Below are 23,265 nucleotides of genomic sequence, written 5' to 3' on the forward strand. Positions count from 1 at the left end.
ATTCCCAAATCAGGATCATCATATAACGACATGCGTTTTGGATGTGGGACAAAAATCACTCACACACACAAATAAAAGCCCACACAGATAAAATGAAAATATGCAGACTCCATACTAACGCCCACTAAGCAGTGTCAGAACCCAGGAAATTGGATGGGTGAGGTAGCTGCTGTAACCAATGTCGCCACAGTTCTAACTACCACATGAAATAGTGATTCCTAAAATATAATTCTGATCCCCAGGTAACACTTTAATTGTTACTTAATTAGGCAGGGCCAACTTGTACACTTACTTACAAACTACTGACACATCTTGTACATTTATGAGAACAATTTCAGTGGATCAATAACTGGAAAGTATTATTAATCAATCCTTTTCAAAGCAAAAGCTTGTGAATTATGTACACATAATCAGCTGTAAAAGAAAAATAACACTTTCTCTATAGAGATAGCAGTCAGAACCTCTGACAGCATTTTTCACCTGTATTTCAATGTTAAACTATTTGATAAATGGGCAGTTTTCCTTCTTTCTAACATTTGACTGTTTTCTTTCTAATCATTGTACTGAAAATATTTTGTTTTAGGCACCTATCAATAATATAAATCATCTAAAGGCAATTTATGTTCTGCACTTTAATATTCATAAATATTAATCTTCTCACAGAATAGAACATATAGCTATAATTCTAGAGGGTAGGATGCAAGAAACACAGAAAACAAGATACTTTGGTTATTTGAAGCTCTGTTCACTTGATACTCCAAAAATGTCTAATTATGTAAACTATGTACCGTGGAACCTAGCTCACCAACCTCAGTCAGTTTTGCTGTTTGATCACTTAGGTCCTTTCTTTCACTTTGCAAATTTCTAATCCCTTTCATATTTTCTTCATTAACATTGCTTTTTGGCTAGATGAGCTATGGAAAACCAGTAAGATTCAAATTCACCTACTATTCACAGCCATTGGCTGCAAGCTTGGCAGTGCTATCTAGTTCCATCAGCAGAGTGGTATTATGTACAAGAAAAAAAAAGCATAATTTAATAACTACAAAAACCACAAGGTACCTGAACATATCAACTTAAAAACTAATCAGCTATCATGATGAAATACTATTAAAACTTAAAAAACACATTTTCTAACCACCTTCTTTTTTCCCCCATACAGAGGACACAATTTGGAGAAAAGCACATAAGTATTAAAAGGATGCGAACAGAACGCTACAAGGTACACCTTTTCTAATGTTCATGTAAAAAACTTTGTAACAACCACATCTGGTGAAAGAAACAGCCTTCTTAGGAGTGAACGAATGAGAGATTAAATCAGTCTCACACCAGTTTCTATTTGTTCTCGTGATAAACAATCAATGAACCCCCTTTTAAAAAATTGCTACCTCCCATCACCCCCAAGGTTTTCTTCAAAGGATTATATAATTAACTTTAAAATATGATATTTGGATATCTAAATATCAAGTTAGACAAAATACTTAATTCCTACATGTATACCATAATGCACATACTGGCTGACCCCTAAAGAATAATCACATCATTAATAAATGGTTCCAAACTCCATTTCTCAAATCCCACTATCATGTACTTGTGTTTTGTTTTTATTTATTGATTGCATTTGTTGGAAAAAAATTCCATATCATCAAATCTGACGTATACAACAAATAAAATTACCTTATATAAAATCAAGTCAACTTTAACAAACCAGAATTCATTCCCTGAGAAAAAGAAAGTGGGGAAAGCCAACAGCAAGAGCAAATCTTTAAAAACAACGCAGAATGGAGAATATCCTTGTCCATGATATAAATGCTTATTCTAACTTTTTTTTATTAGATCTTGCCATATTTTACTTCTATTAATATCAACTGAACAAGTAATCAGAGTGCAGGTCTTGCATTTAATTCATATGCTTGTATAGTCTGCCACCTTACTATTTCTTTCATTCCATCACTCACAAAGATCTCCGTGTGCAGTTAATTTTTGCCTGAAATAACATGTCCGGGAAGATGTTCATCACAATAATTAAGATAAGCATATAAAGAAAGAAGATGCAGCAATGGAGCAAATTGTTAATTGTGCTAAAAGGTGTGAAAGGAATTAGCTTTATACTTTTTCCCACCTTGTTTTTCTTTTATTACAAAACTACAGTGGACCCTTGACTTAGGGCTGGTTGTAAGTAAGTCCAGACTATTTTTCCCATAAGAAATAATGGAAATACCCATAATGCGCTCCAGTCCGAACCTCCCACAGCAACACTTACTTAACCTTTTCATAATAAAAAAGGGTTGTATAATGTGCATAATTTACCAAAACACCAATAATTTTTCTAATGTACTAACCAAAAAGTTATAAAAAGTGTCTAGCCTACCAGAAACAACAATTTCACACTGTACTCACCATTTAACTTGACATCTTAGGGCTGCAGGAAGGGAGGAGGAGGAGAATGAAACGGAAGGTGGTTATTGTTTAGAAGGAGCCTCCTTATGCAAATCTTTTCTTTGTAAAATTGTCGAGATGGTGGATTTCGATTGTGATCGCTGTTTCTCAAGTTAATAATGACAGTAGTCGAGCACTCAGTTCAAAGCTGGTCGTTGTGAACTGCTGTAATAGGAGTAAAGTTGGGATTAATAAAGTATCTATCTATCTAATACACTCCAAAGCAAGCCGATGCTGACTCAGCCTGATGACATCATCATGTGCCGCGCCAGCCTGCTAGTTAACATCCCTTTACAATCGCTTTCTTTACCTTCGTTACCTTCTCTTCCATCCATCCATTTTCCAACCCGCTGAATCCAAACACAGGGTCACAAGGGGTCTGCTGGAGCCAATCCCAGCCAACACAGGGCACAAGGCAGGAACCAATCCTGGGCAGGGTGCCAACCCACCGCAGGACACACACAAACACACCCACCAAGCACACACTAGGGCCAATTTAGAATCGCCAATCCACCTAACCTGCATGTCTTTGGACTGTGGGAGGAAACCGGAGTGCCCGGAGGAAACCCACACAGACACATGGGTTGGGGCGTTCTCATTCAAACTCCACGCAGGGAGGACCCGGGAAGCGAACTGCAAGGCAGCAGCGCTACCGTACCGCCCTACCTTCTCTTCCTTCCTTAGCAATTATGCGTCTTGCTTGCCATATATATATAAAATCACTGCACTGACCGAAATTACGTCCACAAACACATGTATCTGGGCTCCGAGTGACGCTTACGAATGCTCTCGGCTGTTTGTTTACAATCGCACAAGCGGATGCACGTGACTGCATTTGGGTCGTAACGCAAGATGTTGGTCGTAAATCAAAATAAAAATTCTGGTCGTAAATCAAGTTGTTCGCATGTCAGGCCGGTTGTATATCAAGGGTCGACTGTACTGGACTGCATATAAAATTACAAAACAATCTCAGACCTGTTTAACTCAGTTTAGTGTCATGGGTGGCCTGGGCCTATCCTGACAGCATCAGGCACAGTATAATTTAAAATAACTGCCAAAAGCAAGCATTCTACTAAATGACAATAGATGCATTTACATGTGCCTCAATAATCAGGGGCCTCATGTATAAATGGTGCGTACGCACAGAAATGTTGTGTACGAATGTTTCCACGTTCAAACTGCGATGTATAAAACCTAAACTTGGCGTAAAGTCACACACATTTCCACGGTATCTCATACCCTGTCATACGCAAGTTCTGCTCTCGGTTTTGCAGACTGGTGGCACCCAGCGTCAAAGCAGTGCTACTGTTCCTGTGTAGTTACCCTTTCTTTCTTAGATCCACATTCCTGACGCAGCTTTATAAATACACTGAAACTAACCGCATATTGTTTATTAGTGTAACGCATCTGATTGCAATTAACCTGTAACAATAGAATGGTCCAGGGAATAGCCACAGTATTCCAAATACCACAACTGCTTTAGAGTTGTTACTGTCACTGAACCTTCTTTTTCTTCTTTCAGCTGCTCCCGTTAAGGGTTGCCACAGCGGATCATCTTTTTCCATATTACTCTCACTGCACCACTCGGAGTATTTATATCACTGTATCTGAGTGAGGAATCACAGCAGCAGCTGATCGAAAAGAGAATTATCTGAATACAGCATCAAGCACACGCTGCCTCAGCCACAGCAAAACGCTTCAGAGACTTTCCTGTACGGAACTCACGGTTCAGAAACAGTTTCATTCCAAGAACTTTAAACACAATCAATCTGTCCATCAAGTGCTCCTTGTAGAACTGATTGTACTTATAAGTACAATCACCTCACTGTAAACTTGCACTACAGTTATAATATTGCATAACCTGCATCACTTTATAAAGCGCATATTTACATATGATGACGATATCATTTTTAAGATGAAATGCAGCAAAATATGTTGATTATATTATACAGATAAAACTTTAACTTAATTTAAATAATCTGTATCGTTAATAATTAAACATGTGAGGACACGGTGCCGCAGCGCTAGCTAGTTCACGGATTGATCCTACCTCGTGTTGTATTCTTGCTGGGCTGGTGTGACACTGGAAGGATAGATGGATAGAATTATTAAACACGTAGTACGTAGATATTTCAATGTTCCTTAAAAGTTATGAAGAATCGTCGTTGTAAGCTTACAGATGGCTTAATGTCTATTACGGAGCTGATTGTGTGGCGACTGAGTATTTGGAGAAAGAAAAGTAAAGACAGGAATTGGAGGTTAGTACGTTTGAAAGAGACAGTACTGCTGCAATAATTTAATTGAAGGTAGCACACAATCACTGCGCCACCGTGTTCCCATGTTTAATAAAATGCTTTCATTCCTAACATCATGAAAAACATATCACGTATACATCTCAGTATTTGAATTATTTAGAGAGCTGTAATATTACGAATGTAATGGATTCTGTGTCCTGTCGGAGAAAGAGAAAACGCGTAGTGATTCACACACATAGAGCACATAGAAGATCAAATACAAAACAAAGCATTTAACGTGCTACTTTAGTTAAGATGGGATTTGAGAAACTGGTAAATTAAACGATTTTAAGATGAAGTTTATGTTCTACTTTAATGACAAAATAAACTACGTGATTAAAGTGGAAATTTCGAGATTAAAGTTGACATTTCGTGCTTTTTTTCCCCTACTGTGTGCCTATTTTTTTTTCTCTGTACCCAAATAAACTTTCATATAGCACTCAGACGGTGGGCTATGACTCGCCTTTTCACGGCGACTTTGATATGTAACAACTTCTTTTTTTATTTCGGGCACTGTGCGACTTTGTGAACACGGAGCATAAGGGCTATTTATATTGATAGGTGGACTTCTCCACAAATAAACAGATTATGTGGCAATGTAAGCCCTTAACCAGGTTAATGTTAAGGATTTTGCACCCTGTGCATGTATTTTCTTTGCACACACTTGTAGAAGTGTTCACAAAATAAATTTAAGGAGGCAAAAGTTTGCATTACTCATTCTCCTGGCTGAAATAACATGTCTCAATATTTAAGAAATTGCTAAATTAATTCTGACGAGCAGAAAAGGGTATATTGCGTGCAATCCAGCAACTGATATCTATAAACAACTTATCAATTTGACAAAATATATTTATAATACACAAGAAAATAAGAGGCTTCATGCTATTATCGGATTTATGGAGGTCAATGAGGACATTTGAACTCTTTTTTAGCAAAGTTTAAGTGTTTTGACATAAAATTCCAGAAGACTAGTTGTTCACGTAACATGTATTTTAAAGAAAAATATGCCTTAACCAGGTTATTCTCCTTAACCCGGTTATGTGTGTGAATGTAAACGTAGTCAGTGTGTCATGAACAGCCATACACGTTTTGAGCGGGAAAACTTAGAGCAAGGCTGAGTGGACTCTGAGCCTACCTTAGAAGCAATACTGAGAAGACTAGAACAAACCTTGTTGGAAATCCCACCACAACAAAACAGATTTACATGCTCACAATTTAAGAATTCAGAGATTCCAATTAAATTAATTAAATATTAAGACATTGGGAAAAATCCGGAGATAAATGCTATTTTATGTAATACCATACTATAACAATTTCAACCCCAACCCACTTTACATTATAAATAACTGAAGCACCTATGATGTGAAAAACTAAAAGAAATGAGATTTCCTCTGGGTCATGACAAGTTACTTTGTAGGTTCTGGTGAATAACAACTATGCTTAAGCATCAGAGCCTCAATCACTAAGTCACAATTCCTGTATGACCAGGAAGCCTGGATGCTGCTTATATAGTCTGCAGGCAACTGAATGTTCACTATTAGGTGGCTACTTTAAAAAATCTGAATCTTTGTTAAACGCCTTAAAAACATAAAATGAATGGAATATTGGTAGACAAACACATTCACTATATTAGCAAACACTCACAGGAGCCCATTCTTAAAAATAAAAGGGCATCATTGATGAACAGATAGGTGCCTCAGAGATATGGCAGGATATTTAGGAAAATCTTTATATATAATACGCTACCGTGGTTGTTCGTTTGTTTGTCCAGGATTTTAAATCACCTGAAGCTTGCAAACCGTTTGACCTATTGACCAGAAATTTGGTACACATATACTATGTGATGTCTACTATCCTCTTTCAGGGTGATGATTGACCTCCAAGGTAATTCTTCTTTATATTTTTATTTTGTTGTAGAATCAACTCTTGGCAGCGGCCAGCAGGGCGGCCATGCAGCGCATGCGTGCAGGCACAGTTCTCATTACTACCATCTTCGCCGTCACTTCCCCTACTTCTTTATATTTTAAATCATTCTTGAGGCAGACTGAAGACTTACAGTGCATCGGAAAAAGTATTAACAGTGCATCACTTTTTCCACATTTTGTTATGTTACAGCCTTATTCCAAAATGGATTCAATTCGTTTTTTTCCTTAGAATTCTACACACAACACCCCATAATGACAACGTGAAAAAAGTTTACATGAGGCTTCTGCAAATTTATTAAAAATAAAAAAATTGGGAAATCACATGTACATAAGTATTCACAGCCTTTGCGCAATACTTTGTCGATGCACCTTTGGCAGCAATTGCAGCCTCAAGTCTTTTTGAATCTGATGCCACAAGCTTGGCACACCTATCCTTGGCCAGTTTCGCCCATTCCTCTTTGCAGCACCTCTCAAGCTCCATCAGGTTGGATGGGAAGCATCGGTGCACAGCCATTTTAAGATCTCTCCAGAGATGTTCAATCGGATTCAAGTCTGGGCAGTGGCTGGGCCACTCAAGGACATTCACAGAGTTGTCCTGAAGCCACTCCTTTGATATCTTGGCTGTGTGCTTAGGGTCGTTGTCTTGCTGAAAGGTGAACCGTCGCTCCAGTCTGAGGTCAAGAGCGCTCTGGAGCAGGTTTTCGTCCAGGATGTCTCTGTACATTGCTGCAGTCATCTTTCCCTTTATCCTGACTAGTCTCCCACAGAGGAGAACCTCTGGAGCTCTGACAGAGTGACCATCAGGTTCTTGGTCACCTCCCTGACTAAGGCCCTTCTCCCCTGATCGCTCAGTTTAGATGGCCGGCCAGCTCTAGAAGAGTCCTGGCTCATTGGGACCTTCAAAGCAGCAGAAAATTTTCTGTAACCTTCCCCAGATTTGTGCCTCGATACAATCCTGTCTCTGAGGTCTACAGACAATTCCTTTGACTTCATGCTTGGTTTGTGCTCCGAACTGTGGAACCTTATATAGACAGGTGTGTCTTTCCAAATCAAGTCCAATCAACTGAATTTACCACAGGTGGACTCCAATTAAGCTGCAGAAACATCTCAAGGATGATCAGGGGAAACAGGATGCACCCGAGTGCAATTTTGAGCTTCATGGCAAAGGCTGTGAATACTTATGTACATGTGCTTTCTCAATTTTTTTATTTTTAATAAATTTGCAAAAATCTCAAGTAAACCTTTTTCATGTTGTCATTATGGGGTGTTGTGTGTATAATTCTGAGGAAAAAAATGAATTTAATCCATTTTGGAATAAGGCTGTAACATAACAAAATGTGGAAAAAGTGATGCGCTGTGAATACTTTCCGGATGCATTGTAAGTGCCAGCTTAAGTGAAAAATTAAAGAAAATGTGCTAAGTAGTTGCAACACAAACACTGACTTAATCAGTTTTAAAGCCAAAAGATGCAGACAAAAGAAGAGAAGAAGCGGGCCGGCTGGGTGGAGAAAAGAAGAGCTGCTCAGAAAGCAGCAAGCGCATCAACCACTGAGCAAATGAATGCTAAATTTACAGAGAGAAAATATGAAAACTAGGAAAGCTCAAGTCAAGTGTATTCATTGCATGTTATCGTGGAGTGTACCGTTACTGGTAACAGAATAACAGAAATTCCAGTCATCATTTTAATAATTTTTTTACAAAACTGGGTGAACAAGAAGGTCTGCAGTGCTGTGCAAATAGTGCAGCTGACAAGGTTTCACTGTTATGGACTCCAATGCTGCACCTGGTTATTATGGTTGTACAATTCTCCCTTTGTCCATGTCAATTTAACCCTGTATTCCAATAACATGAAGATTAGACTTACTGGCATTTCCTAATTTTCTTTCTGTAATTGTGAGTGTGGACTCACGTGGGTGTTGTGCAAGACTGGCACACTATCAGGGTCAGTTCCTACTACACGCCTGATGCTGCAATAATATGTTCTGTATTCTGTGTCTGTGGAATTAATGAAACAGCTTTTAGAATGTTGTCATATTATGGATGGCAGACAACCTACTTCAGCAACAGTGGCCACAAACGAGGAACTGTGAATGGAATGCCAGTTCACTGCTGTGTACCTCCTACATTTACCCACACTGGTCCAATTCCGACTCAGCCATAAACGTAGTGGTGTATCTACAGTACATTTTGTGCAAACACCAAAATTTCATTCCACAGAGATGTAACTACTGCTAACATTGCCTTTAAGCACCTGGAAAAGTGTAAGAAACATTACTTTTTGGACTACTGTATAGCTTAAAACAATATTTTTGGGAGCCTTTTTGATCTGCAATACGGCGATCAAACCAGGATGGACTATATCCTACTTTCGGTTTCTTGTACCTTTTATTCCTTTGTTACTTAAAGCCACATGAAGGTGTCCGCACAGCAGCGATTTCCAGTATGACAGGCAGCCTTCTGAGAGTTACACCTGACAACGTCAAGTTTAAAGTGCATGCCGGCTGCGACTACATTTGCCTTGTCCAAAGTCACAGGGCATTCCACTTACAAGATGTAGTCAAGCAGGTCGTCTCACATGTTCATTTCTTTAAGAAGTACAATGAAGTTACACTTCTACGGTCGGAAGCCTGCGTTACCGGTCTGGCGTGAAACTACAGGAGTGGCCCGCCTCCATCCTGTCCTCTACTTGAATAGAAGTGGTTCATGGTAACTGGTGGCGAGAATTACACCTTTGACCATTTTTAACTGCAAAATTAAAGATGTTCATCTTTTAGTGTAACTGATTACTCCAGATCCAGTTAGCAGAAAGGAAAAAAACGACGGCGACCGGTTAACTACCCGGCACGTTTACGCAACAGAAAAGACAGAAAAAAGAATCAACCTTTCACAAATCACTGGAGATTTCTGTATGAAAGGCGCTGCCATTTCCTTCCAATTCCAATGCAAACTGTCTAACGTCTGCCGACTTGCAGCGACTTGACAGCACTCGTGTGTTAAAAACGGCGGTCGTATTTATTATGCAGCAATATAATAGATCGCCATGAACACTGACCGGGAGATTTCACTCCTTATCCACAACAACAACCCCCCGTAGTCTGTAACCATGCATGGAGTCTTAAGCCGCCATGAATTACTATGCATAAGTTTAAGCACAACAAAACTTAGGCTAATTAATTCATTGCTAGTTACCAGTGAGCTTGCATATGACAACCGGCGGCTTACCTCAAGCAAAGAGTCCGAGTTTCCTTGGCGGAGGCCGCGGCACCGCGCTCTATTTGGCAAGACGGCGGATTCCCGGCGTCTTCTCTTCCCGTTTAGCCTGTTGTCTCGTGCGCCGCTGACGGGCAGAAGGGGTTTGTTTGTAACATTCAAAGGAAAGCCACTAGAGACGACAGCGTTGTGTTTCTCTCTTTTTATTCGTGTTTTCCTCGAGCCTTCCCTTTCTTTCTAGTTGTAGTTGGCAGTGTTCTACAACCCTGCTGTCCCCATTGCCCGTGGTTCGGCAAAAGCTGCAGTCTTGTACCGAGCGTCTTCGCTCAGGGTTGCTACCACTTCTTCTTTTGATCAAAAAAGATGAAAGGGGGGAGATAAAGCGACGGGTTTTTCGTTCGGTCAGCCAGCTGTCGCAGCCATCGCGATTCGGCAACAGTAGCGCTCAGATAAAGAAGCCTGCCTCGGTGATCTGGGAGACAAAAAAAAAGCGCACTGCGCTGCGCGGCACCCGGCTGGATCCTCTACGGCGCACAGCTTCTGACGGTCAGCATGTGCGCACGTGACCCCCTGGGTTATCGTTTCCTCAGTCTTTTAAATTGCCTTTACGATGTGACGGTGACTTTTCATGCCGTGTCATCAGTTTTCTCAAGTTGATGACTACATCAAGTAAGTATAGCGCCTTCTGGAGGCACTCGTTTCTTGCGCCGTCTCTCACAAACAGTAATATTGTCGCACCGCACTCGGCAGATGGATGCAAGACGACCGAGTTTAACTGGCTTCCACCTGAGCACTGCACTATCGCCGCTCTCCTCCTCATTCTTAGGCTGCCTTACATACCAGTGGCGTGCACAAACGTAACCGGTCTTGCTCATCCAGTACACCGTTTTGTGCATGCCACGCCTGTGCAGGTATAGTTGGTTGTCTGAGTTGACATCCGCGACCCCAGTATTTCCCACGCTCGTGTCAGGAAGTTTAACAGCTGACCTTTATTTGTCTCTATGTTTTCAGAAGAAACGGTTAAAGTGATTTCGAATTTTAATCAACGTATTTTCATGTCCATTTTACAAACTGCCCCATGTTATTTTTACATTACATTATTCTTACGACTTATACCCACCATTCTGCCAACCACATAGCTTCCCAGAAGTGGCCACGGACCAGAAAGCTCTGTCGGACGTGATTGTGTTAATCCTAAAGTACTGAAAGAGTGCTCTGGGCAACTGTGTCTTGTTTTAAGCCTATCTTCAACTTGAGTCTGATCCTACAAAGGGTTCCAGCGGTATAGAAAACATCCTGTGTGGTACAAGATTTCAACATTGCGCAAACGAAAGTGGTAAATGACTACCGATCTATCGTAAATGACTACTGATCTCACACATTACGAAAACCTTGGAAAGGCGAATATTGGCTCACTTTCAACTTCTGGTCAGAGCAGCACTGGACCCACTGCAGTTTGTCCACTAGGATAACATAGAGGTGGACAATGCTGTCATATGTCTGCTGAACAGAGCCAACTTCCATCTGGGGAAACGGCAGCAAGGTGAGAATGTTCCTTTTTGACTTCTCTAGGACATTCAATACTATACAGCTCAAACTGCTGGGGGAGAAGCTGTGGTCACTGAGGGCTGTGTAGCAGATATGGGCATGAGTAGTACAGGTGTTCTGCAGGAAAATGTACTGGCTCCCTTCCTGTTCACCCTGTACACCTCAGAATTTAGATACAATAATGAATCATGTCATCTGCAGAAATTTTCTTATGACATCGCCAAAGTTAAGTGTATCAGTAGTGGGCAGGTGAATGAAAAAGGACACTAGTGAAGGACTTTGTTGAAATGTGCAGATTTAACCACTTGTAGCTTAAAATCAGTAAGACAAAGGAGATAATTGCACACTTCAGGAAGGTTAAGCCCACTCTGCAGATAATGAAGATATGGAGGTGGTGAAGACATGCATGTTTCTCAGGAAGCATCTGAACTACAGGCTTGAATGGAGTATATAAGAAGGGTCGGAGTCCGCTGTATTTCCCGAGGAGGATGAAGTCGTTTGGTGTATGCAAGCCATTCTTAAATGTTTTCTACCAGTCACTAGTGGCCAATATAAATTTCTATCTGGTATTGTGACAGAGAAATGTCATTAGTGCAGGTGATGCCAACAGACTGATTTAAAATGATTGGTTCAATCCTGGGAGTCAGGCTGGACACACAGGAGGAAATGGTAAAGCAGAGGTCACTGAGAAAGTTGATTACTATCGTGGACAATGATTCTCACCCCCTGTATGAGGTTTTGGCTAAACAATGGAGAACATTTAGTGACAAGAGTGAGACAACTATGTTACTCCAATGAGCAGAATATAAAGTTATTTCTAACCTGTTCCATCAAAGTCTATAATGAGTCACCCCACATTTTAGGTGGTATTGTTCTCTGTGCGCTTATTGGTACTGAGCTGGTCTAGCAGACATCTTAACAGATTATGATACTGAGCAATACATTGTGCCTATCTATCTATCTATCTATCTATCTATCTATCTATCTATCTATCTATCTATCTATCTATCTATCTATCTATCTATCTATCTATCTATCTATCATTTAATTAGTCTGGTCACCCTACCCAGTTAACAGTCCAGGCAATGGATCAATCTGTCCAGGATGGACTAACAAGCCATTAAAGTGGACACACACTGGGACAAGGGTCGCCACTTAATCTAATCATTTCTTAAGGCTCGAAAGGTAAATTCCATAAGGAAAACTCGACTTTGTTCAATTTTTCCAAACCACTTTTTAACCTGTGTGACTATTCTCTGACATAATAGCTTAGTTCATTCTGGAACATAAGGTATTGAACTTTCTAATTTAGCAGACACTCTCTCATACTTACATTGGAGTATTACAAGGATGAGTATTCTAGGAATGCAGAGGATTTTAATTGTTCACACTTGTAAGGTTGTCTAGGTCTTCTCCCTGGCATATTATAGCTGTAAGCATTTTAGAGAATCATAAGCCCGCACTCAGTGAAGAGTACTATACAACAATTAATTGAATTGAGATTTAATTCAATTTGTCAATAGTGTGTATTCAGGAGTATCCCAGGTTGTGAAGCAGTCAAGGGAGTATGCTTCATACATTTAATGATGGGTATAAAACTAGTCACCTCCTGGGTTTTTATGCATTTACACTTTATGTCAAGATATACTGTATCTGTTCAGCAGTTTTGTAGTCTGATCATTTTTAATTGCTCCTGTATCATTTTTCAGTTCTGCTTGGATTCAGAAGTGCTTGCTTATTGCAGAATCCATCCACTTTCCAGGCATTTTTTAATAGCTAACATTGAGAAGCATATAGAAAATGTTTAATTCTGTGAACTCTCTTTGACTATTTGCACAGTGGGCTGCTGATGACTGATTTACAGTTCATTTAAGGTAAGGCTGTGATGTCTTGCATAGGCTTTGTTGACACCAGGGGTGTCTACCTCAAATCCTGGAGGGCTGCAGTAGTTTCATGTTTTTGTTCCTGCCACTTTCTTAATTGGTAAACAGTTTCATCAGCTAATGGAAGAAATAGATGGATAGCACTTGTTGTCACCAGGGGGATATTTGGCTTTTTGTTTCAGCCCAATAAAAGATATTTTTATATTCTCACATGCGACAAAACCCTCAAAGATACACCCCAGGATGAGTACAAAGAAAGAAAACTAAAAAAGAAAAGCAAACGTCTGACTTGGCGGTCACAGTGACGGATTACAAAAGCTTATTGCCATGGACATAAAGGAGCCCCAGTAGCGTTTCTTGAGACAGTTCTGATGAATACATATTTTGCCTTAATTTTGATGTACAGTACTTTCACAATATTTTAAGAATATTTTCCTTAACCAACAGCGAAACAATAATGAGGTGTGAAGAAGGCTAACAAATGACCAGCAAACTCTGGGGTCTCGAGCTCAGTTCCTGCAGGACAGTCATTTTTCCTCCAACCAATTTCTAAATAAGAAGCCAATTCATCCTGTTAATGAAGCATGTTATTTATTTATGTTTTGCTTCTTGGTGCATTCATTCTGCAAGCCATTTCCAGAATCGCATATTTTGTTTTTTCTGCTAGCATCATTCAAATGACTAGCACAGATAAATAATTCTCAGTCCTTTCCTTTTTTTACCCAATATTTTATTGAAGAATCTGTTGTATTATTGACATAGTTGCAAGTAAGATGAAGTTGGCTAATTATCTGTGGATTGTTTTGCATCTCTTTACTGTCTGACTACAGGGAAAAAAAAGAAGTATTTAATTTAAAAGAAAAAGAATTAAATTTAACATAGAAGAAGTATCTGACAATATAATCAGTAGTTGTTTACTAATCAAGAAATTGTATGGAATGTTAACATGCAGTCACTGTATCCCTCACAGATCTTAGTTTGACTTCCCTAGTCTACACCAAGGGTGCTTAGATTTGACTCAGATTAAATAGTATTAATGATAGTTGTGAACCTTTTCTTTATTTAATGTGAGATTTGGTTTAAGAAAGTCCTATTTTTGCCACAATTACAAAAAGCAGACAAACTAAACTTTGTTGTCATTTAAATATCAGAAATAGTACTAATGTACTTTTTAATAATTTTTTAAAGTTGTAAACATGTTATTATAGGTTAGATTTTGTTTATATTGTGATTTTATATTACAAATAATTTATAGCAATAGGGGGCTCCACTCTTTACTTGCTTCCCTTGTTATCCCCTGGGGGTGGGCGATGGGTGCCTGCTATCTCGTAGCTGAGCTGCTCAAAGGGCATCGGGGCGCTTCTCTGTTAGACAAAACAATTGTATTTAAAGAGATGGTATAAGAAGAGTATGTGAGACATGGGAGGAAGACGGTTTGATCCTTATTTATTATAGACAGAAAATATGTTACTTGAGTATTTCACTATAAATGTCTATTTTAAATACCAATTAATAATAAAATGTAGTAAAAAGCAAAACATAATAAAAAGTAAATAAAATTGAATTACATTAATTCCTCATCAAAAACAATATTATGAATTACATTAACCTCTAACTTCTATAAATGTTGTTTTTTTGCATTTCTGTTCACATATTGTTTGGAATATTTTTTTCATTTCCATTTGCGACAGATGGTTATCATCAAGAGTGAAAGGGAAGGTCTACAGGACGGTAGTGAGACCAGCTATGTTATATGGGTTGGAGACGGTGGCACTGACCAGAAAGCAGGAGACAGAGCTGGAGGTGGCAGAGTTAAAGATGCTAAGATTTGCATTGGGTGTGACGAGGATGGACAGGATTAGAAATGAGGACATTAGAGGATTAGGTCAGGTTGGACAGTTTGGAGACAAAGCCAGAGAGGTGAGATTACATTGGTTTGGACATGTGCAGAGGAGAGATGCTGGGTATATTGGGAAAAGGATGTTAAAGGTAGAGCTGCCAGGGAAGAGGGAAAGAGGAAGGCCTAAGATAAGGTTCATGGATGTGGTGAGAGAGGACGTGCAGGTGTTGGGTGTGGCAGAGCAAGATGTAGAGGACAGGAAGATATGGAACAAGATGACCCGCTGTGGTGACCCCTAACGGGAACAGCCGAAAGAAGAAGAAGTGTATAGTACAATTGTCTTTGTTCTTGATTTTTATTATATGCAGGTGTTTATTTGTTCATTTTCTTTTTTTTTGACATTCATTGTCAGCTCTTGCTGCTACTTTTTCTATCGCAATCTAAAATTCGATGTTCTTGAATAGATAATTTGCTTTTCTGTCGTGCCATTTTATCTGACTACGTTGAAGGGTGAGTTAGTACTGAGTCTCATTGGGTGGTAACAGAGAGAGTAGGAGTAACGATTGGGCTAGCGGTGTGGAGGGGAGTGGTCAAGGCTGAATAACACAGACATGTCAAGAAACTTTTTTAATATAATAGAGAGATTTGACTTGTGATTATGAAGTAAATATATAGCAGTATGGTTGTGATTTGAAAAAAAAATTGATGTATGGTATTTTTTTTTATGGTTCATCTTCCACCCCGGCGGAGAAGTCGGATTCCACCCATGCTCAGAGCAGATGAATAATTCCTAGTCCTGCACTTTTTTTATCTTCTATTTCTTCCAACTTCGTAAACAATGCACATAGGCATAAGTGAAGCCAAATTACACGTGGATCAGTTGGTTCCTTTGTCATTTGCATTTCATTGCAAATTGAAAACTGATTAAGAAAAACGCATTTCAAATACAGTAAAGGCAGCTGTTTAAGTCTAAAAGAAGTAATTAAGGGATGGAGATTTTAACAAGCAAGTTAACTAAAGTGGGGCACAGAAATGTTGCTTGAGTAGAAATAGCTTCAGCAGAAATAATTGGTTTATAACTAAGATACTGGGTTGAAACAAAAAGTCACTGTGGCCCTTCTGAACCGGATCAAAGATGAGCTACAATGGTCTTCACATTAACCAAATTAATAAATACACAAGAGTCATACTAGTCCTCGAACTGGGAAATTGCTGGTTTGATTATCTTGGAATGTCAGCACTGCCTTTCACTCATATAATAACCTGCTTGAGTGAAGTAGGCTAATGTTTGAAGAACATCCTTTAAAATGATAGTTAAAGAGGATTTACAGTAGGTCTGTCCTTTGAGACAAAGGCTTGATAAAGTAGTCAAGCCATGCAAGACATACTGAAATACAATCCAGAACGTTTTCAAAATATGCATCCTCAGAAAAGTAGGTAACATGATAATAGAAGCTGACATATATTTTTTATCTTTTTTGGGAGGGAGTGCAGAATTTTAAAAGCTGTTAATATATAATTTAATTATTTATACTTTTATGCAGGTGAGTTTGCATTTAAGCTGCTATTTTTATTTCTGTTCATACATAGCAAAGCAGTCACTTATAGGAGACATTAGACTACATATTCAATAATTAGTATGTCACTGTGATTTTTGCTTTAATTGATTATGCAAATATATTTTATTTTTCCAACATTTATATGTATACACATAGATTTAGCTTATAAATATGCAGACAGATAACCAATATTTTAACTTGCACTTGGAATATGAAATACTACATTGTGAACTGCAAAGCAAGACCTTATTTAAGAGATTTATACAGTACATACAGAAAGAAAGTAGGGAACAAAATTACAGCTACAGTACATCTTGCCAGAATATTTTGGTACTTACAGAATTGATGGGGGAAAAAAAAGGGCATGTATGAAATTGTATTGCTTATTTGGAAAATGTTTAAATTTAGTGTGAAAACAAATGATAATGAGGTATGTGTGTCACAATGGTTTAATATCTGGGAGCTGTCACAGTCATTGAGCCATTCATCCATTGACATTATCTTTGAATCAATCTTCCTGTACACATTTGAAGGAGCAAAACCAGAGCCATAGTCTAGAAACATGCCCTTATTCCTGTTCTACCAGCCTCATTTGATGATATTGATGTAATGTCTTCACATGTGTTTGTTACAAATCAGACCAGCATTAAAAGCCAAGTTAAGAGCTCTTTCCCTGCTACATTCACATTTTATTTCTTCAACTGCCTGGGCTGAGATATGTTGTGGGTGTTTTGGAGCTAGCATTAGGCTCAGAGAAACAAATCTGTCTTTCAGGCAGCGTATACTCTTTCCAAAATATACATGCTATCTTAAGATCAGCTACTGATGTTATAAGACCATCATAAAGAATTCAGGAATACCCACCAAGAGCAGAACACAGTATTCTAGTCACAAAAAGGCTTCCCAATAAAGTAAAGACTTGTGACTTCAGGTCTGTTAGAGGGTTCATAAGATGACAGTAGAAAGTAGATGTGAGTATGCTCTTCTATGGACTAATGTTCAGTCCATGGTTGTTTCTGAGGATAGGCAGATGTGTTTTTTCCTGTTACTTATACTTTTACTTACTCTTTTCCATTTTCATCTTTTAAATTCACTTTTATTCCTAGAGCTACCTGCCTTAGGAAGAATTGTATTCACATGAAGATTTCGTTTTTAACAAGAAATAGACACAGGCAAAATTGTCTGTCAGTAAGTACTACACTACTGTACTACTACTAATACTATAGCTTTTATAGCGTTGCATCCATCTGTGTGTTCATTACCAAGCAACAGCTTAAATAATTTCAATATTTTAAAATCAACAAGAGAACATAACCTTAAGAAGGAGATTAGAACTGCCTATCAGTCACTCAATTTAAAGCACAATGATGTGTTATGGTAGTGTGATGCAGGGACTGAACCAATGGACTGTAAACCAGAAAGTTGCTGGTTCAGCTCTGACACTGGACCTACTATGTGACCCTGAACAAATCAATGAACCTGCCTGTGGTCTGCGTTTTGTGGATAAACTTTCATTATGCAAATATGCAACTATAAAAAGTCATGTAATTTCATGGAATTTCTTAAATGAAAGAAAATTAAACTGTTCCAGAACGTAGTATAACATAACATTGTAAAACTTGCTTAATCCAATTCAGAGTCGCAATAGACTGGAGACAGTTCTAGCAGCACTGGATACAAGGAAGGAGCCAGTCTTGAGAGAAGCGCAAGTATATTGCAAGTGACCTTTATTCATGCCAAGCCAATTTGGAGACATCTGTTAACACAGTGTGGCAGAAAACCAGATTACATAGAAAAGAAGCCAGGAGGACATGAGGAAAACCACAGGTAATTGTTATTTCTGTAATAAAATTTTTTAAAAACAGTATTAAAGACTCGCCTTTTGAGTCACTTATCCTTTATCAAGTGTTTAGTCTTCATCACTACCCTTGAAAAAATATTCGCCTTACTATTGAACTGCAAGATATTACCATATTGATGTCCTCTCCAGACTTGGTTGTTGTCTTACATCTGGTGTTCCAGGCCCAACAACCGTGAAATCTGTTTATGAGATTTGATAATGGTTGGAGGAATTAGTGGATAAATGTAATGTTCTTTGGTACTAGCACTCAATGCAGTATAGGCTACCTGCATTTTAAGCAAATTTACACATTAAACTGGCCATTTATTTTTGAGTATCCCCTCCAGCAGATTGTCATCTGGTCCAAGGTTGGTTCCTACCTTGCATCCAGAAATTAAAATTGTATCAGAAATTGTCCAAATGTTTTTCACAATTGGGAAAGAATTTATTAGTACTGTTCTAAAATAAACAACCTCGGCTGCTGTTAACCTCACCTAATTGAATTGGGGAGAGATCTCATCCTCTGTAATGTGATTGATAAAATTAACAAAATCCCTTTTAAAGGTATAGGCTGTGACTGTGGCAAACCTGAACTTGATTATGCAGGCATAAGAATAGATGGAGGGAAAATTTTATAGCATTTCTGTAACATTAATCTACTACAAAAATCTTGCAGTCCTATATTAGGATGATTGCATCTTACCCTCTATATACTGTATGTAAAAATATGATTTATATTGTTTTTATTTTACTTTTAGAAAGAATGAAAACTCTGCGGTGGGCTGGTGCCCTGCCCGGGGTTTGTTTCCTGCCTTGCACCCTATGTTGGCTGGGATTGGCTCCAGCAGACCCCCGTGTCCCTGTAGTTAGGATATAGCGGGATGGATAATGGATGGATAGATGAAAACTAGGATTGTCGATGTTAAATGTTTGGGAGTGGCCTCACACAGTATAGGTTTATTATATATTTATCAGGCCATTACTGTCACATGTAAAGAGTACAGTGAAATTTCATTTTCTGACTCACTTAGTCCAGAGCATGGTCATGGGGGACTGCTAGAGCCTATCCCAGCTAGAAATAGGGTGCAAGGCAAGAACAAACCCTGGACTGGGTGCCAGTCCATCACAGGCAAACTCACACTCACACACCCCAAACACACAATAGAGCCAATTTTGGATTGCCATTTCACCAAACCTGCATGTCTTTGGATTGTGGGAGAAAACCAGAATACACGGAGGAAACCCACACAGACAAGGGAGAGCATGCAAACTCCATGCAGGGAGGATCTTTGATGAGAACCCTGGTTTCCTTACTGCAAGGCAGCACTAATACTATGCTACCATGCCACCTGTACAGTGAAATTGTTTTGTTCATATGCTAATTAACTCTTACTCTTCATTGTCATAATCAGTTAGTATATTATCTCAAAATGTCTGTCTTCCTTATCTGAGAAATCTCCGAACATGGTATACAGCACTATCTACCATTAGGAGACTTCAGTACTTGCTAGAATTTCAATTTGCAAGTCACATGATCAGACATTGCCACAATGAGTTTTGTAATCACATATTCCATATTTATGATGGCAACTGACTTGTTTGCTTGTTTCTTGCAATTTCCCGATTACATCTAACAATTCTCTTGAGATTATAAATGTGCTATAGGAATTTTTGCATTTCTGTCTATTATATAAAAAAATCTTGAGTCAAGACATGAATTTCTCAGAGACACTTTAACGTTCTGCGAGACAAGGAGGACAGCTGCTGTACAGGCTTTTAAATGTTCGAATCGTTGCGCGACATGCAGGTCACGCAGCACGGCACAAGCAGCAGAAGCAGCAGCAGCAACCCAACTGATCAAGCATAGAGGAGGTAAAAAAAAAGTATTTGTTTCTCATTGTATCACCGTTTAAGAGGTGGGTTTTTGGAGGAGCAACCGCATCTCCTTAAGCGTGTGTTCAGCCCCCCTCTTCACAATGTGAGAGGCAGCGATGTGATGTGGCTGGCGTGTAGCGTACCCCAGGGGGGTGGTGGGGGTTTGAAGGTGGTGGGCCAGCGAAGCTAGACTGTAAATATTTTTCTCTGACTTGAGTTAGCCACGTGTTCATATTCTGCCAGGCAACACTTTGACCTTAGGTGAGGTAAAAGAGGTTTAAAGTGCCATCTTCCTAGATGCTAGACCAAAGAATTCAAGTATTCATAATATTACAGAGGGTCCAAGCCTAACAGTTCTTAAACAGTATGACTGGTACATCCAGGGTGTCCCCTCCTAGATGACTAGAATTAAAACAAGTAAGAACAACAAGAAGTGAACTGACCAAGGTTTTGATATTGAAATCAATTTGTCACTACGCCACATATATTACATGACAAGAGGTTCTAAGTAATATGAGATGCTGATTGGACAAACTTTGCAAAAACATGAAAAAAAGGACATAAAGAGCATCTCTTATGCTTTAATGTGGCACATATTGAAAGAAAATGCAATATTGTTATTTTTACTTGCCTTCACACACCGTGCTGACTGCTTGTAACATGGCCAAGTCAATAATAATTGATCTTCACGCTCAAGTTTCTTACTGAACTTGGGATCATCTTCATAAAATCAATATTTCTTCTCTAATAAAACCACACGCAAACTAAACCTCAATAGCGGACACCCAGGGGGACAGTTTTAAAAGATTCCCATAGTGAATTGATGCCAACAAATATTCTATGGCTGGCAACAACAGACTGCATATTTAGCTATTTTATACAGAGAGTTTATTCTTATATTTTAAAGGCCTTTGAATTAATTATTCCAGTATGTTTCCGTTCAATCACACACACTCTTGTAGTGAGTAACATTTGATTTTCCTGATAGCTTTAAAATGAATTTCAGTGAATTATTGTGAGGCAGTATGGTGCCACAGTGAGCAGCACTTTAGCTGCCTTCTCCAACTAATGATTCAGTAGATTTCCTTTGGGACTTCACTTTCCTCTCATGGTTCAAAATCACAGTGTTATGTAGGCTGATAAATCTAAGCTTTAATAGTGTGAGTGAATGAGTCCTTCAACAAACTGAGATTCTGCCTAAGTCCTGCTTCTATATATTGACTCAGGGATAGGTTTTGTACCCTTGAATTATGTAAATAAGCTAAGAAAATTAATGGATTGAGCAGTCCTCCAGTCAGTAAACAACATAATTCAGTCATCCTATATAGTTCATCATTCATATTTTAAACTTTCCTGGTATGTTGATGAGTGTTAGGATTTTTAGGAGCAACAGAAATTGTAACAAGTTGCTTAGATAAATCTTTCAGAATTGAAGGAAAACTAAGGCTATATTTACAATATAGCTCAATTCTTAATTTTTTCATTTATCTATTATATATGCGTAAAACTTGCTTACATTCGCAAACCTGCGTAAGCCATTTCGTACGTAAAAGTCAGGATTTATAAGTAGTTTAAAAGTAAAGATGTCACTCAGGAACATGGCCAAATGTATATGGTGATTAGGTCATTGAATATTCAAAAGGATATATTTTAATGTCATACATGGTTACTGGTGGGAGGTGATGGGGAGTAGCTAAAAGCATATGCACTCCCATATACTTCATGCATTTATTTCTAGTAGGGTTGACTACTATAATACTATACTACAATGCGGTGTTCACTGGATGTTCAAATTGTTCTTTATGCAGCCTCCAGTTAATCCAAAATGCTGCTGCAACAATTATTACAAGAACAAGAAAATTCAAACACATAACTCCAGTTCTTAAATCCTTACACTGGCTCCCGGTTAAGTTTAGGGCAGATTTCAAAATCCTCCTTTAACATATAAAGCCTTAAATGGCCAAGGTCCGACTTACTGGTCTGAACATCTCATGACTTACAAACCAGAGCACACATTTAGACTTTAAGATGCCGGTCAGCTTACGATTCCAAAAATTAATAAAATAACAGTGGGAGGTCGAGCTTTTAGTTACAGGGCCGCTAAACTGTGGAGTGGTCTGCCTGCTACTATAAGAGATGTCCCTTCAGTCTTAGCTTTTAAATCCCAGCTGAAGACTCACTACTTCAGTTTAGCATATCCTGACTAGAGCTGCTGATTAAATGTACAGACTGCATCTCTGTTGTTAGTCATTAGCACTAAAACATAAGTAACAAAATTATATATAGTTGTAATTTGTTACTAACCTTCACCTATTCTGTTTCTTTTCTCAGCACTCAAATGTGGCAATTGGTGCCACTGCCCATCTGCCATGTTGTTTTGCCTGCCTAAGGTAAAGTCATCCCTGATGGATGATCGCAGGAATCGTGGGGTAGAGGGGTCCTTCTATTGGATTGGCTGGCTCAGCACTGTCTAAGCTGTGGAATGGCCAAGTGGGGGAGGCAGCTTGATGGCTGAGGTCACCAGGACTCTAAACAAATCCAAATCATATTATGTGATATCATCTACTTTTAAATTCTGCTCCGTACTTGTAATATTTTTATACTGTATTGAGGATTACTTCTGTTCTGTGTATTGTATTGTATTGATTCCCCTTCTTTTTGACACCCACTGCACACCCAACCTACCTGGAAAGGGATCTCTCTTTGAACTGCCTTTCCCAAGGTTTCTTCCATTTTTTCCCTACTAGGGTTTTTTTGGGAGTTTTTCCTTGTCTTCTTAGAGAGTTAAGGCTGGGGGGCTGACAAGAGGCAGCACTCCTTGTGTGATTTTGGGCTTTACAAAAATAAATTGT

The 23,265-nt window shown here is 38.8% G+C and overlaps 1 protein-coding gene and 1 long non-coding RNA gene across 4 annotated transcripts in view; one reads left to right on the forward strand and one right to left on the reverse strand.

The window, feature by feature from the left end:
- The window catches only part of fam135a (family with sequence similarity 135 member A), a 98,587-nt gene extending 87,582 nt beyond the window's left edge, over positions 1-11,005 (reverse strand). Inside the window, exon 1 of one of the 3 annotated variants that reach the window (XM_039738590.1) lies at positions 9,881-11,005. The gene's annotated coding sequence lies outside the window, so the exon portion shown is untranslated. Of the gene's footprint in view, positions 1-2,400; positions 2,442-9,880 lie in introns of those variants that run through there. The other 2 variants (XM_039738587.1, XM_039738588.1) reach the window with 2 other exon arrangements.
- On the forward strand, positions 10,449-22,782 carry LOC120516714. The gene is made up of 4 exons (XR_005630894.1): positions 10,449-10,537; positions 17,805-17,886; positions 18,336-18,525; positions 22,745-22,782. It is a non-coding gene; the product is annotated as an uncharacterized LOC120516714 (long non-coding RNA).
- Positions 22,783-23,265: the final 483 nt, after the last annotated feature.

Source organism: Polypterus senegalus, chromosome 16, assembly GCF_016835505.1.
Source record: "Polypterus senegalus isolate Bchr_013 chromosome 16, ASM1683550v1, whole genome shotgun sequence".
NCBI classification, from domain to species: Eukaryota; Metazoa; Chordata; class Cladistia; order Polypteriformes; family Polypteridae; genus Polypterus; species Polypterus senegalus.